The 17586-nt window shown below is 50.9% G+C and overlaps 1 long non-coding RNA gene across 1 annotated transcript in view; it reads right to left on the bottom strand.

The window, feature by feature from the left end:
- Nucleotides 1-1110: 1110 nt before the first annotated feature.
- The window catches only part of LOC131482874 (uncharacterized), a 36368-nt gene continuing 19892 nt past the window's right edge, over nt 1111-17586 (bottom strand). Inside the window, exon 5 of the long non-coding RNA XR_009247366.1 lies at nt 1111-1231. This is a non-coding gene — a long non-coding RNA (uncharacterized LOC131482874). The remainder of the gene's footprint in view (nt 1232-17586) is intronic.

The raw sequence follows: 17586 nt of genomic DNA, 5'->3' as shown, positions 1-17586 counted from the left end.
GGGGCTACAGCCGCTGCAATGACAGAACAAGGGAGGGAGGGACGGATGCGCAGACTGGCTCCCTCTGCTGGAGCAGGCAGGAACAGCTTCCCACTCCTACACAGGCCCCAAGGAGGAACAAAACAGTTCATCATCCACAAAACTTTCAAGTGTGTCACAGCTTACAAGGCCCTGAAATCCCTCCCGGGGTTCCCAGGTTCCCAACCCCAGGGCGTGCTCGAGGGAATGACAATCCCACCAGCCCGTGAAGGATCCTGCACTCAGCACACACGAAGACTATGGGAAATGCTGAAGAAAATACGCAGGAAGGCATCTAAATCATCACCGAATACATAACAGAATACTCATCCAAGACAACCTCCCCTAGGAACCAAATCACAGAACCACGGCAGAGAAATGTCCCCAACACGGCAACCAAGATGCTGCATCGATTGCTCCTGGGGACGGAATGATGGGCTGTTCCTGGCTTGTTTTATCCACTTCCGTATCCACTGCATCTTCTGGATACCACTCCACTGCAAGAGCCAGAAACGGTCATTCTAACTTGAAAGAGGCACAAAATGCAATTAAAAATGCATCCCCACCACAAAGTGAACCTAACAGGACAGCGTGGCACGGACAGGGCAGCACGATGGGCACTGCACACAGCCCTGAGCTGCAGCTCTCTCTGCCACAGCCATGCCCCCGGCAGCCCACACAGCCCGTCTCCACTCACCGAGCGGGTGCTTGGAGGACTTCTCTGAGCCAGTTCAGGCCTGCTGAGGTCTTGGCCACACCTTCAGGTGGGCGGCACCAGCATTGCCCACCCATTTTCTAATTAATTAAGAGACCACCAATGGGGAACATCTTACCTGTAGGTTCCCCGCCCAACAAGGAGGGATCAGAAAGGCTTAAAATCCCAAGACCCTTCCTCAAACCTTTGGTGTCTCTCCCCCTCCCCTTTCCAGAGGCACCCCACCTCCTGGCTTTCTCTCCAGAGGTGCTTCCCCTCCCTCCCTTCCCTGCTCACCTGGTCCCTTCGCAAATAAACTTTTCTGTCTGCAACAGATTCCCGGCTTTTTATTTCTACACTAAGCTGAGGAAAGAACCCACCGGGCATTTCTGGTAACATTCTCCACCTTGTCCTGCTTCTCCATGGCTCTTCCTGGTCCCGCTCAGTTTAGACGGTGTTGGCTTCTCCAAGCCCAGCTCAGACAGGCTCCTCTGACTTAAACCAAACCCTGCACTTCCTCTAGAAGACAAAAGGCCAAAGAAAGGCTGGTTAACTCAGTGGGTCAGAAACCCTTACTGAACACCTACTATGCGACAGTCACTGCGTGGGCTGGAGCCACAGCTGTGGGGTGGGACAGGGAGGTCCCCACCCTCCTGGAGTGGTTGACCCAGAAGCTGCCGCCCAGAGCAGGGGTCCAGGGAACCCCACAGGGCCGGAGAAAGGCTCTCGGCTCTGCCCTGGTGACAGCTTCCTCCACCAAGACCTTGGATCCATGTTGTACCACCAGGATCAGCACCAATTGCCTGAGTCTGCACCAGTGCCCAGGCTAAGGCACCACAGGGCACTGTGTGTCCCCCGTGTGCAGATGAGGGGTGTGGCACTCAGGGGACCCTGGGTCACAGAGCTGGTCCTCAGCTAAGCCAGGGCCACATCCAGAATCCTGGGCCCCAGCAGGGAGTGACCTCCCCCACCAGCCTTCACCTCCAGCAGGAAGGGTTCTTGAGTCCCAGGCCAGCAGCCAAGCCTGTGTGCGACCATTGTGACAGAGGCCGAATGGGTGGGGGTCACAGAAGGCACAAGAACACGGGGCGGCGGGGGGGAACAGAGGTGAAACCTGACACGGTGCATGAAGTATGGACAGGGCGCAGGCTGAGACACCTGCAAGTCAGCCAGCTGTCCAAGGCAGGCCCCATGGGAGGAAGACTTGGTGTCTCCAGGACAGGGAAGCCACCAGGGTAGCAAGGCGGGAGCTGCAGCAGCTGGGAGCCTAGGGGAGCACACTGGGAAAGGCCTTTGGGGTCCAACCTGGAAGTCTGTGCCTGCTCCCTTAAGGCACTGGACAGCCATGGCAAGCTGCAGAGCAGTGGAGGGTCGGGGCAAAGGGCTGAGAGGTCAGGCAGCTGTGGCTGCAGAGCTCAGACAGGGAGGAACCTGGGGTGGAGAGGGCCAGAATCAGAGTGGGGGGAAGACACGGGGGAAAGAGAGTGAGCTCCGGAGAATGGCAGACAGGCAGGGGCACCAGCCAAGTGTCTGGAGGGGGGTGGTGCCCAGTCCTGAGACCAGACAAAGGATTAACCCTGACACGGTCTTTTTCCACCACTGAAAACCAAGCAGATGGCATGCGGAAGAGAAATCGTCCCTCTGGTTGGGATACTCTAGTCAGTGCCAGCAGGTGGGAAGCCACCAGCCTAAACAAGTGGCCTGCATCCTGACACAGGGCCACACGGGACAGACGGCACCCCTGCACTCACAACAAACAAGTGTTTGTGCCTTTAAGGGACAGAGCAGGACCCAAGAGAACACGGACACCAGACCCACAGGCAGGTTATCACAAGATTTCACCATTCCCTTCCTCTTGCTGGTTGGTTGGTAACCTGTCCGAGAGCATGAATGAGCCACCATGCGCTGATGCTTAATGGGGAAAACACTTATTTCCATGAGAGGCGGTAATGCCAGGCTGCAGACAGGGTCCGGGAGGAGCAGGGGCGGCCGTTTCCACAGGCACACTCACAGCCAGAGGCCCAGGGGCTCCCCTGCAGGGCCGGGACCTCTCCTGCTCCCTGTTCTGGCCACCCAATTCCCTTCATCCTCCCTGCTCTGGCTCCTAAGGTCCCATCCCCAGAGCACGCCCTGTCCCCTGTACCTGATGCCCTGGCACCCTGCTCTGAGGTGAGCCCACCGCAGGTAAGGCTGGTGTCATCAGAATTCTTGTCCAGTGCCCCCCAGGATCTGCACTCAGACCAGAGGCGGGGAGCCCCGCTCACAGGATTCTGGGTCTTCCCATGGGGCCAGGTGAGAAAGTTCCCCACAGCCCGATCTCTCATGCAGGAGCTTACAACAGCGGCGCTGACACAGTGATTGGCAGCTGGGCCAACGATCACCCACCCCGCAGCCCCAGGGACATCCGGCAGTGCCTGAAGGAAACCTGCAGCCACGCTGGGAAGCTCCCACTAGTCCCAATGCACAGAGGCCCCAGAACACCAGCCAACACCCTGCAGGTCACAGCAGAGGGAAGATCTGACCCTGCAGTGCCAACTGTGCCCAGGGCAGGAGCCAGGATATCAAAGACTGCAAACCACAGGCCCGGGCTGGGCACTGGGGAACAACCACTGCTCGGCTCAGCACTACTTCCTCTGCTTCCCACCCAGCTTCCTGCAAACGCACTTGCGTTCCTGCTAGCCTGGAGTGCCAGGCTCCTGCCTGCAGCCCGGCCCAGCCCCAGCTGTTGTACTCAGAGTGAACCAACACAGGGAAGGTCAACCTCTTCTCTTCCTCAAATAAGCTTTCTCAGGAAAGGCAGGCTAGGAGATCAGCGAAGTCCGAGACTTCCAGGCACACCACAGCAGGTTCTGATCGGGATGGTCTGATCGGCTGTCACTGAGGGGACTTACACTTGCTTGGAAGCCAACAACCACCATGAAAGAGCCACAGGTCCAAATTCTAATGTGCATTTTCTTAACTGTTTCACTCAGCTGACCACCCAGCCATGTCATCAATTGACTAGCAGCACTGTTTCAGTGTTACAGGATTCCCCATAGACCATGCACACCCTCATGGAAACCACTGGGCTGCAAGGCCAAGGGCTCAGGGGCATGAGATTGAGGCTGGGCCTTTCATCCGGATGTAGCACAGTCAGATAGGAGATCCTGAGGTCAGGGTAGGTCAAGCTTTCCTTGAAGAGGTGGGGTTGTGGACACTCATATTATTGAAAAGCACTGGATGGTGCCAGTGCTGTGGTATAGTGGGTAAAGCTGCCACCTGCAGCTCAGACATTCCATATAGGCACCAGTTCGAATCCTGAATGCCCACTTCCCATCCAGGTCCCTGCTTATGGCCTGGGAAAGCAGTGCAGGATGGCCCAAGTGCTTGGGCCCCTGTACTTCCATGGGAGACCTGGGTGTAGCTCCTGGCTCCCGGCTGCAGCCAGCCTCAGCTCCAGCCCTTGTGGCCATTCCTGGAGAGTGATCCAGTGGATGGAATGGAAAGTCTGTTTCTCCCTCTCTAAATCTGCCTCTCAAATAAATATAAAAAATCTTAAAAACCACAGAATGGCTCCATGAGAATCAAGGCTGACCACAGACAGACCATGCTCAGAAGGCGTCGGGAGCTGCTCACCGAGACGACATCAACCCTGGGCAGCCACTTTCCCGTGCACTCAGACTGGCGGTTCCCACAGCAGGCTTGGGGAGACGGCCTTGCCATGAGGAAGACACCTCTGCTGACAGCGGGTCGTGCCCCTGTGGCGTCTCCTGCAGAGTAGCATCTGCTTATAAAGACGCTTCTCGGAGAAGCCCTGGCAGCTTCACAAAGGAGTTTCGCCACCACAGTATCTCTGCTGTGACCAATTGCCCACGTGCGTTGGTCTTTGTGAGCAATTAAGACACCACTTGGAACACTTGCATCCCACACTGGGGTCTCTGGGTTCCAGTCCCAGCTCCTCTGCTTCTGATGCCAGCTTCCTGCTGATGCACACCCCGGGAGGCAACAGGTGATGGTTCAAGGACTTGGGTCACTAACACGGAGGTGGGAGACCTGGACTGAGTTCCTGGCTTCGGTCTACTACATCCCCAGATGTTACCAACATCTGGGGAATGTACCAGTAGCTGGAACATCTTGCTTGGTCTCTCCTAGCCTTTCAAATAAATGACAGTTGTCTTAAAATCTTATCATATGTTAAGCGAGGTCTTTTAGGAAATGTGTCCATTTATAAGAAAAAGATAATCACATATGCCTGCGAGATCTGCAATGATATTTTAAGGTGCTTTGCCCCAATCACAGCATGGAAGCAAAGTGACAGAGAAACAGCCAGGTATACAAACACATGCTGTTGGGTTGATTCAACATGCTGACATACAAGTGTGTGGGAATCCAGCTGTCCTGTCTCCTCCTCTTTCCTTTCAGAAGTTATTAGGACTAAAGGCCAAACAAGGAAGGCATGCACAAGTGAGCAGAGCCACATCCCAGAGGGGCAGGAGAAGGCAGCAAAGGTGGAAGGCAAAGAAAACAAATGAGGGGGACACACCAGTCAGATTTTTCCCAACAAGGAAGAATTTCTCAGTTAAGAAAGAGGGATCAGACAGGGGACACGAAGAGACATTTGCAGACAAGCTGGAGTCACAGCAGGCCAGGCAGCAGACACTGCACTAGTAACCTCCCCCAGATGAGAGGCCAGAGTAGAAACAGGAAAGAGAAAAGGGGCTGATGTGACACCTGAGATTAAATAGGAATTACCGATGACTCCCATGGGAGAGGTGAAGGAGGAGTGGGTGACGAGGAGTCTTAGGAGCTTGATTTAAAAAACCAGGGGTTCTGGAATATTCCAAAGGAGCAAGAGGCTGGGTGGAAGGGGGTTAGAGCGTCTCTAGGTCTGCATGGGGTGAGATTATATCTCTTTCCCCTGTGCCCCAACCCAGATGCCCAGACCAAGGAAGAGCCAGCACCATTTTCAAGTCAGGGAGGGTGCAGCAGCTGCAAGGAAGACATTACGACTCTCCACAAGGATGTGAAGATGAAGAGGTCAATAAAATGCCTGAAAATGAATAAGAGGGCCCAGCGGCGTGGCCCAGTGGCTAAAGTCCTCGCCTTGAAGGCCCTGGGATCCCATATGGGCGCCGGTTCTAATTCCGGCAGCTCCACTTCCCATCCAGCTCCCTGCTTGTGGCCTGGGAAAGCAGTCGAGGACAGCCCAATGCATTGGGACACTGCACCCGTGTGGGAGACCCGGAAGACATTCCTGGTTCCTGGCTTTGGATAGGCGCAGCACCGGCCGTTGAGCTCACTTGGGGAGTGAACCAACAGATGGAAGATCTTCCTCTCTGTCTCTCCTCCTCTCTGTATATCTGACTTTGTAATAAAAAAATAAATCTTTTTTAAAAAAGAAAATATGAAACAGTGATCTTGGAATTACCTCAGTTGGACAAAGAACAAGAACAAAAATCAGAATACCTCAAAACAGTGTTCAAGAAATTATCAAGCCATCACACACACATACCTGAGGAGTTCCTCAAGGTGTGGAAACAAAGAACCCATCAGAAGTGAAGCAAGAGCAGAAGACTTCACTGGTGTGGAGGGAGAAGGGGCGTCCAGGTACAGGAAGCACACAGAACCCCAACAGGCACGATCAGAAACGACCTTCACAGCACATTAGAGGCAAACGTCCAACAGCCAAACAGAAAGAAAAGAGTCCACAGTGTGCACAGGAGAAATGCCAGGCTACTGTCACAGGCTCCCCCATTAGAATAACAGCTGATTTCTCATCAGAAACACTGCAAGCTAGGAGAGAATGGAAAGACATAGTCCAGGTCCTAAAACAAACTGCAACCCCAGAAAACTGTATCCAGTAAAGCTCTTATTTATACATGAAGGCAAAATAAAGACCTAAAACATACAAACTGAAAGACGTCACCACCACCCCTCCAGCCTTATGAATGATGCTTAAGGATGTGCTACTCAGACAGAGATGAATAATCACACAATAAAAGAATGTGATGGTAGAAACTCTTCTGGTAAAAGTACAAAGGAAAGTCAAACAATATTTACGGGAAAGTGACAGGACCAAGTTGTTACCTTTCAATAATAATATTGTAAGCAAATGGCCTAAAGTCTCCAATCAAAAGATACAGACTGGCTGAGTGGATCCATCTATTTGCTGCCTACAACAACACACCTCACCAACAAAAATAGACTGAAAATGAAAAGGATGGACAAATACATTCCATGAGGAAAAAAAGAACAGGTGTAGTTATTCTAATATCAGACAAAGTAGACTTTAACACAAAAACTATTAAAGAGATGAAGACATTACACAATGATCAAGGGGTCAATTTAACAACAAAGAAATGATTATAGTAAAGGCATATGTACCCAGTGTCAGGGCACCTGGGTATTTAAAGCACATGTTAATAGATCTAAAGGGACACACAGACTCCATATAGTAATAATAGGGGCTCAAATCCCCACTTTCATCATTGGACTGATCAAATAGGCAGAAAATTAACAAGGTAACAACAAGCTAGTCCCTACGATGGACCAAACAGATCTAATCATCATCAACAGAACATTCCATCGCAAAAACACAGAACACACAGTCTTTTCATCAGTTCACGGAATCTGCTCTAGGACAGCCCCCATGCTAAGGCATTAGATCAAGCCTCAGGAAATTCAAAACCATTGAAATCATACCAGGCATCTTTTCTGAGCACCAAGGAATGAAGCTGGAAACCAACACTCAAGGAACCCTCACAATTACTCATGGGGAATGAACAACATGTTACTGAGGGAACAGTGGATCATAGAAGACATCAAAAGGGAAGTCAGAAAATCCCTGGGAACGAATGAAGACACTAAAACACACCGGAATGTACAGGAGATGGCAAAAGCCAAGCAAGAGGGCAGTTTATAGCCACTATCAAGAAATCCAAAAGGCATCAAATCATGTATCAATGCATCTGAAGGACCCAGAAAAACAACAAACCAAACCACAAGTTAGCAGAAATAATTACAATCAGATAATAAACAAAAATTGAACCCCAAAAACATGAAAGATCAGTGAATTGAAGAGCTGTTTTTCGAAAAAAATAAACAAATGCCCCACTAGCCCAACTAATTAAAAAAAAAAAGCAGAGAAAACCCAAATCGGTAAATTCAGAGATGAAAAGGAAAATATAACAACCAATAACTCAGGTATACAAAGAATCATCAGAAATTAATACAAACAGGTATATGCCAACAAACTTGAAAATCTAGAAAAAATGGGTAGATTTTTGGACACATACGAGCTGCCTAAATTGAGTCCTGATGACACAGAAAACTTAAATAGACCAATAACAGAGACTGAGTCAGCAATGAAGACCCTTCTAACAAAGGCAGGCCCAGGACCAGAGAGCTTCACTGCTGGATTCTACCAAGCTTTCCAGGAACTCACTCCAATTCTCCTCAAACTATCCAAACCAACTGAAAGGGAGGAAGTCCCCCCAAGCTGCTTCTGTGAGGCCAGTACCACCTTCGTTCCCAAAGCAGAAAACGATACAACAAAGAAAACTATGGACCAATATCCCTGATGAACACAGATGCAAAAATCCTCCAAAATACTAGCTAATCAAATCCAACAACACCTCAGCAAGATCATTCACCCGAACCAAGTGAGCTTCACCCCTGGGATGCAGGGACGCTTCAATATGTGCACATCGGTAAATGTGACACATTAACAAGCTGAAAAATAAAATCTTCTGATTATCCCGGTAGATACAGAGAAAGCATATGATAAAACTCAACCTTCTTCCATGCAGAAAACCTCAAGCAAACTGGGGAGCAGGAACATTCCTCCAACAATCAAGGCGACACCTAAAAATCCCAACATCGACATTATATTCAAGGGGGTGGGGGCAGGTGCAGACTTTTCCACTGAGATCCAGAACTCTCACACTGCTATCCAGCATGGTTCAGAAAGTTCGAGCCAAATCTTTGGCCACTGCTATCCAGCATGGTCCAGGAAGTTCTAGCCATTGTGGCTATGTTCATGAACTGGTATGGTTAATATCATCAGATGTCCATATTACCAAGAACTACGTATAGATTCAATGTGATCCCAATCAAAAACACCTTCAGCATTCTTCTCAGACATAGAAAAAAAAGGTGCTAAAATATGTACAGAACGGGCAGAGGATCTTCCTCTCTGTCTCTCCTCCTCTGTATATCTGAATTTCCAATATAAATTTTTATAGCATCTCCGTGTTACAGGAGACAGGAAAGCCAACAGAACACGGGGGTGGGGCTCACTCTCAGCCTGTACTCGACATGCACTGGCCATTACGCACTCCACCAGTACACATTTAGTTTCAGCTACACACAGATTACATTAGGACAAATAATGGCTGACAATTTCCACAATTAAAAAAAAAATTTTGGCAGATCAGGAAGCACAACGAACATTGACAAAACAACCGACCCAGCCGCATCAGACACCTGCTCTGAGGGAACCAGCCCTTGCTCTGTGAGTCCTGGTGACTGCTGAATGAGGAGGCTGGAACGCAGAGGGCCTCCGCTGGTCAGCCTACAGGCAGGACACAATCGCCCAGCGCCAGAGACAGCTGTTGGCAGCTCAGAGCCCCCCACCCGAAGGTCCTCAAACCAGCCTGCCTCCACAAGAGGGCACTTTACAAAGTTTATGGGGAACAATGTTATTAGATAAGTTTATTTTGGTGCAAAAGGATGAAAATCCACCTACAGTCTGTATAGTTTTCTTGCTCAAAACATACACTTCCACTAACATTTTGAAGACTGTGGGTCTCATAGATCTCAAATTTCTGTGCCAAAATACACTTACCCCTTAAGTTTCATTGCTGAGGTGCTCCTGCACTTGGATCACAGTTGTCCACCTTCAGCTGCCCCCGTGCCTTGCCACCGTGACGTGTATCATCCCTTACATGAAAAAATGCAAAGGCACCTTGCTTTCACCATTCTCTGCAGCCTCCACTCTCCTCCGAGGATCCCCACGTAGACGCACATAAACTCAGCTCATAGGCGTGTTTTGCCCCTGGCCACCAGTGGTGGCATTTATAAGGCTCACACATCAGCAACAAGGTCCACCTAAGAGGGGTTGGAGGTCGCAGTGGGGATCTCCTCCTCCCCAGGGCAGTGTTAGCCCGCAATCTAATGAAAAGGTCCAACGGCAGCCCAGGACAAAGAAAGTCACATCAACGGAGTAGCAGTGGGACAATGAGGCTGCTTCGGTCACCCAGCAGTGCCAGCAGTGGCAGCAGGACCCCCCAGTGCAGCGTGTTCCGGGCTCTGAGAGCCACAGCTGTCCAGCAGAATGAGGGACGTCTGCAGATAAAACCTTCAAATGCTTCACACCCACAGCTCACCCCAGCCCACCTTCCTTCAAGGAGCTTCTACAGCACGTGCTTCGGGGAAAAGGAAGAGAGGACACAGAGCAAGCAATGAACAACACGCAAATAAACCAGCAAGTACACAGATGTGTCTACACAGGCACTGTGTAGATTTAAGAAGAAAAGATAAAGACCTTCGTACCCAGTACAGTAACAGCACGAAGGACACAGGGAGTGATGGGAAGGCAAACAGCACTAGGTCCCCAAGCTGCTCAGGAACAGGGTAAAGACTGTCACTGAATCTGGATACTTTTAGACTATATTGGGGAAATGTCAAGTTTAAAAAAAAATAAGCAACATTTGCAACTAATGAAACAAATCTCCAGAAAAGTCGATCTTAGACAAGACAGGAGACAAAAAAAAAAAAAAAAAAAAGCATTTAAAACTAGAACACAAGTATGCATGCCAGTTACCTTTAGAGTCACAAGTAATCACCTGCAAAAATGAGCAACGGAATTTCTGTGTAAAAGACAAATCTTGGCTTAAAAACACTGCCCTATGCTGTCAAGGAACATAAGCCACTAAAGTTGACAGAAATATCGGCAAGAGATGTACCAGGAAGACAGTGGCTGGCCATGGGTGCCGGGCACAACAATTAGGATTCCCACAGCCGACATCAGCTGCCTGAGTTCAAGTCCTGCTCTGCTCTGACTGCAGCTTCTGCCAGCGCCTGTCCTGGCTCCCGTGGGCAGGTCTCTACTCCCCACATGCTGGTCTCACACTGAGTTCCACACTTCCAGGAATTTGGGGGAGGAACCCACAGGTAAGGACTCAAGTACAAATTGGTGAAACGATTTTAAAAAGACAACAGCTCCAAGGCAACACTGTGCAGTACAGTAAGCTGCCACTTGCAATGCCAACATGCCACGTCAGAGTGCTGGGTTAATTCCTGGTTCCTCTGCTTCTGTTCCAGCTCCCTGCTGTTGTCCATGGGAGCTCAGAAGGGGACGGCCCATGGACTTGGGCCCCTTCCAACCATGTGGGAGACCTGGATGCAGTCCTTGGCTCCTGACTTTGGCCTGGACTAGAACCTGCCACTACCGCCTATCAGTGGATAGAAGATCTCCTTTTCTATATTTGATGTTCTGCAAAGAGACAATTTTTAAAAAGAAAAAGGTAACTCCAAGTTGGATAAATTTTTATATATTGCAGTCAAAATAACATTTTGGGCAAAGAGTATAGTTAGGGCTAAGAAAATCACCACCAAGTGATGAAAGTTTCAAGAAAGATACAATTTTAAATTTAACTGAAACTAAGAAGAAACCAACACTTTACCACCCAAGCCTTGGGCTTTGGCACAGCCCCTCAGGAACAGGAAAGTAAGGCTGATGAGGAAGAACTGAAGATGCAGAAAAAGTCCCGTAATGAACCAAGGTCTTGATTCAGCTGTTAGAGAATTTTCACTGTTCTGAAGTCCACCAATAAAATCTCCTAAGATTGCTCAAGTTTGACAAGTTGAAAATTACAAAATAATCGCTATCAACACGTTCTTAATCACAGTGGAATCAAGCCCATAATATTCCAGAAGATGACTAAAAATCCTAATGTGGGGAAATTCGGCAACAATTAGGCAATGAATAGCTGTCCTTTTCCCACACTGTTTTCTCTGTCTAGCTCCTCAGCGGACGGGGAACCTGGACTCTGCAGGGCTCAGACAGAGCAGAAGTTGGGCCAGCACTGCAGCACAGTGAGCTATGCCGCTGCATGATGCTCGCATCGCATTATCAGAGAACTGACTTGAGGGCCCGACTGCCCCCTTTCCAGCCACCTCCCTGCTAACACACCCAGGAAAGCAACAGAAGATGGCCCAAGTATGTGTGCTACTGCCAACAATGTGGGAGACCAGATGCATCGAGAGAAGAGACTAAATTTGGAGGGAAAAACTCAGTTGTAGAATCTCACGAATGGTGTCAAGGGCAGGAGGGAACGGAGGGCCATGGACGTCAGGATTTGAACCGGTGTGTGGATTGAGTCGCAGATTAACCACACACGGTGGAAAGATAATGGCAGGCAGAGAGGACACAGAATGGAGGGCAGGGGCAGAGGCTGGCAGGCTGGGTGCTAAGCTAAGTCCTTCCACCTTAGGTAACAGAGGCTGTGCAGTCATTTGGGCTGGTAGGGGGTTATGGAGAGTGGGGGCGGAGGGAGACGAGCCAGGCGGCGGGGCTTCAGTACTATCCTCTCCCTCTGCGGGTGGAGCGGATCCTCCGTCCTGCCCAGTTCTTACACCCCAGAACCGATCCCCTACCCTCCTGGAGCCCCAAGTGTGGGCACCAACACTCAGGTGTACTAATGCACATGCGCCAGAACCTGGTGCAGCCGCACTCCTAACACCGTGAGAAAACACCTTGAAACACCTGTCAGCATCGTTAGCACACGGAAGACTCGGGTAACCAGTCTTTCCAGTAAACAGTTCAAGATGAGTTTCAGGCTGGTTCTTACAACCTCCAAGCAGTAAAAATAGCCAGCAATCACTCAAAAAAAAAAAATTGGTTAAATTTAAAAAAGAAAGAAAGAATAGTCCTAAAATGCTTTTGGCAACAAAACTACCAATATGGAAGTGAATATGGAGCAGATAACAGAATTTGGTTTCATTTTGCATCTCCACAAATATTCAGACTGCAGCAAGAACACTGGGAGAAGAGGCCAGCCTAAAGCGCTCCCAGCCCTGCTCCCCATGAGCCTCTTTCCTAGCTGGCGGACTGGAGATGGGGCCACAAGACCATTGCTATGTCCATTCAGTGACCAGCAGGCACACCCGACGCCGACCAGTGCAGAAACACCATTACCGAAACCACAGGCCAACACCAGCAGGCCTCAGAGCTCTGGTCCTCACCACATGGCTGCTCCAGGCGCTCACACCACCCCAGGCTGAGAGTGAGACGCGCATCTCCCTCCCTGCAGCCCAGGCACAAATGGAGGAGCAGGGGCCCAAACCAGGAAGAGCCCACAGCCAACCCGGGGCTCACACACAGAGACCCTGCAGGCCCCTCAGCCTCCTGCTCCCTCTCCAACTGTACATTCAGACCCCCCTGATGGTTTTTGATCTGGGACTCGGTCCTTAGCCTCACTCAGCCCTGACCAGATTGCTCCCAGGGTCAGTACGGAATAACCCCGATCATTAACACCTGACTCCCTAAGAGGGCAGTGCCCTACTCAACCAGCAGGCAGTTCTAATCCCGAGGCAGGCGCGGAGACGCTGCCGGCTCACCTCACCCTCGGTGCTGGCGGCCTTGGCACTGGGCAGCTTCCCACTCTGCGCACCGACCATGCGCTCACCTCACGCCTGCGCTTCGGTGCTGAGGACCCGCAGGGGGCACCTGAGGACGCCCCCTGCGTCCCCTGGGGACAGACAGCTGCCCTACCTGCAGCTCGGACTCGCAAAAACCCGGCCTGGCCTCTCCCGCCTCAGCGCCCCCAGCAAGTTGCCCCAGGTGCTCCACGCACTGGTCCGCTTGCGTGCCCTCCCGGCCGCGGTTCTCCAGGGAGCCAGACCCACAGTACAGACAGGGGTGCAGGAGGCAGGGATGTGGCTCACCTGTTGACGGGGGAGGGGGGCGAGCTACCGTGTCCCAGGAGGCCGGTCCTCGAAGTGGTATCCAGGAGAGCCAGGAGCGTGGCGTGGGCCACAGCGACCAGAGCGCAGGCAGCCGCTGCGGGCAAGCTCCGGATAGGGCAGCCACAGAATCTGGGGTTCTGACGCCAAGGTGGGGGAACCGCGACTTGCAGGCGCGAGCTCACCCTTCCTCCTCGACCGGCTCGCCCGAGCCCGGGACTGATTGGGCAGCGCCGCCCACCCGAAGGACGGATCCCCGCGAGGGCCGGGACTCCCAGGCTGGGCCAGAGAGACCCTCGCAGACGTCCCTGGGGCCGCCAAGTCATCCTGGCCCATGGCACAGGAGGTGCGGGTCCAGGACGCGCCCCAAGGCTGCGTCCTGCGCCCAGCTCTAAGCAGCCCCCGCTCTGGCCAAGCGCCCCGGAAGCAGTGGCAGAAAATCAGCAGTCAGGAACCCAGGCTGGAAATCAGGTCCTGCACCAGGTGTTCCCAATCTGATGAAGATGTTGCTTAACACACCTCTTGTCCACCTCTCAATGAAGGAAAAATTGCCAGAGAGGAAGTCCACCGTGTTAAATAAAATTCTCCGGGGGGCCCTGGACCCGGATCAAGCACCTGCACTGGGTCCCACAGATCACACCAACACGGTTCTATCACAACCCTGGGCTGGCTGCACAACAGCCTGCGGCCAGTTGACCGCTCAGGCTGTAGACAATTAACTCGTTCCCAGCAGCCACCTGACAGGCATGCTGCTCCCCTGGCCACGGTGGCTGACGGTCCTGAGGACCTGGGGTCCTTGGAGGACTCCTCCCAGAGGGAGCCCAGCCGCTGGTCACACTGTCTAGTCACTCAGGACAATTCTGACACAAATGAAGACGAACAACACTCACTGTGCTGTTACTAACAGGTAACACTCACTGTATGAACGAACCAAAAATGCGACCTGCAACTGTATTTACAGCAGCACAACTCAGAAGAGCGAAAACCTGGAAACAGATGCCTGTTGAAAGAGGAATGAACAAGAAACGGTGGTACATCTACTCTATGCCATACTACTCGGCCAGAAAAAGAATGAAACCCTACAGTTCGCAATAAAATGGTCCCAAGTGGAGACCATTATGCTCAGTGAAATAAGCCAATCCCCAAAAGACAGATACCATAGTTCTCTCTGCTCTAAGGCATCCTTTATGCAAATCACAAGATTAACAGATGTGAGTAGTTAAGTACCTACATGTGTTCTCACAGGTGAACTGCATGATGGAGACTAGCATACCCGGAAGTAAAGGCAGTGTGCAGCCGCCTCTCCGCTCCCACGGCAACTGCACAGTAGGACACCAGAGTTCCTACCTTTGCTGTACCTACCATGCCAGGATGCGTTTCAATAGTGGAAAGCTAAGCTTGTAACTGTTGCGGAGGGACTATAGCGCTGTGAAAATTCAGGGGAAGATGGTGGGGAAGATGGCGGGAGAGGAAACAAGGAGGGAGGAAGAGAAGGGGGCGGGAAGAACCCTTGTACCTACACAAATGTATCATGGAAAATAATAATAATAAACAGTGAATGAGGAAACACAAATGAGGAGGAAAACCATGAAGAAAAGTAAAATGACACCAGCTCTATTAACTACACTAAGAGTCCTAATTAAGCTGATCATCCTGTGCAAATATCGAGATTAAACACGAGGGGAAAAAAAATCTAGCAATAAAAAATGCCAAGCCAAGAACTGGAAGTGCATAAAATATAAAGAACAACAAAAGAGGAAAATAAACAAAGCAAGTGACAACAAAATAAGCCAAAAAAAGAAATGAAATCTTTAAGGACAATAAATACAAAAAGGAAAGCAAAATAAACAGTAGAAAACCAGAACAAAATAATCAAAACAGGGAAATAACAGATCAACAAAACAGCAGCAAAGATAGTGTATGTGAATAATATTTACAAAGCATTCACACCGAAATACTAAAAACTGCTAGATACAAAAGTCAATTTTGATGATGACAGTGAACTAAGAAAATCAACAGTAGGAAGTAGCAGACAGGAAAACCAGACCCCATCCCCAGCCCGGCATCTCACAGGACTAGGGCACCAGGCGTGGCCCCCAATGGACGGTGTCTTCCTCGTCCACACAGGGAGGCAGTGGGAAATCAACCTCAGCAGGAAAACTGGAACATTCACAGAGAGGTGGGAAGGATAAGGCATGCTCCTTTAGGACCTCAAGGCCAGAGGACAAATCACAAGCACCATTAGACGCCCCCCAGGTGGGTGGGTGACTGGCCTCGCAGGCAGACGCCAGGTGGGGCACCCGGGTCCCGTGTCAGGACCTGGACTGACTCCTGGTTCCACCTCCCACAGTTCCAGCTGCAACCAGTGTGGAGTCTGGGAGGCAGCAGGATGGCCCGAGCAGCTGGGCCCTGTCATGCCGGTAGGAGATCATAGTTCTTGCCTCCAACCCCGGGGGAGTCTGTCCCGACCCTGGCTGAGCTGCCATCTGGGGAGTGACAGAGCAAATGGGAGCAATAGCCGGCCTCGCTCTGTCTACCTCTCCGATACATCAACCTTAAAATAAATGCACAGAGACAAGAGGGAAAATAGCAACACAGCACAGCAGAACCTGGGGTTGCAGGAAAGCAGTGCAAAGGCACACATTTACAGTTATAGATGCGCAAGTGAAGGAAGAAGAAAGAGGCTGTAGCAACAACCCAACATCACAAATGAAGGAATCAGACAAACAGAACATATTAACCTAGCCCACACAAAAGAAAGGAACCAACAGCTAGAACACAGATTTACGGAACAGAGAAAATCAGCAAACACAAAGGGATCTTGGAAAATAGGACTTAAGTGCGTCATCTACGAAGCAGATTGACTCAGGGAAGAAGCGAGAAGAGTCCAAGCCGGAGAAGACGTCGGGACTGGTGCCACCCCAAGAGCAAGGGGCAAGGAAGAACGGTGCCCCCACACAGCACCGGTCACACAAGCACAGTGACGCGGACAGAAGTCTAGAACCAGCACACCAGCCTCGACTGGTCACACGGTGATGGGAGATCTGCAGGCTGAAAACCAGCAAGGAGATTCGGTTGTTTACTAAAACCCTCCCCTCTATGACCAGCCCTGGACTTGACAGCCTCACGGGTGAATTCTACCACTTAAGCAGAACCTACACCAATCCTTCCCAAACACTGAAAGAGAAGAGTCACTTCTAATTATTCCTGGAAATAATTAGCCCTGCTTTGAAATCAAAGCCTGACAAAGACATGACAAACACAAAGGATGTCAGGGGCACAGTGGGTTAAGCTGCCCCTGAGATGTTGACTGAGTGCAAGTTCATGTCCCAGCTGCTCCACCTTCCCTGCTAATGTCTCTAGAAAAAGCAACAGAAGATGCCGCCCACCTGCAAGACCCGGATGAAGCCCTGGGCTCCCAGCTTCAGCCTGGCCCAGCCCTGGTCAATTATGACCATTTGGGGAGTACACCAGTAGATGGAAAATCTCTCTGCCTCCTTCTCATTTTATTTTTATTAAATCTACTTTTCAATCAGAGTCACAGAGGGGACCTTGCACCCGAGAGCACAGGAAAAAGGACCAGCAACACCCAGGGAGCAGGTGTTCCAGGAGAGAGTGGCCCCGGGGGGAGGGGGTCCTCACACACTGTGGGAAGAGGACCTTGGAGTCCCGTGGGCCACTGTACAGCGTGGAGTGTGGGGGGACTAACGAGACCTCAGAGTCAGAGTGACGGGGTTGGCCTCTGCTGACCCTCCCACTCAGGCAAAGTTTTGAGCTTGGGTCTCCCCAGATGGCAATTATCAGGAGATAACAGAGAGAGATGTGGAGACAGGTGACATGCCCACTGGGGACTCCATGTTCTGTGCTCCCAAGTGAGGTCATGTCAGCTCTGTGCAGACACCAACATGACATCCACAGAGATGAGCTCA

The sequence above is a fragment of the Ochotona princeps genome, chromosome 21 (assembly GCF_030435755.1).
Source record: "Ochotona princeps isolate mOchPri1 chromosome 21, mOchPri1.hap1, whole genome shotgun sequence".
In the NCBI taxonomy this organism is placed as follows: Eukaryota; Metazoa; Chordata; class Mammalia; order Lagomorpha; family Ochotonidae; genus Ochotona; species Ochotona princeps.
This window is presented reverse-complemented; position numbering and strand designations above follow the sequence as displayed.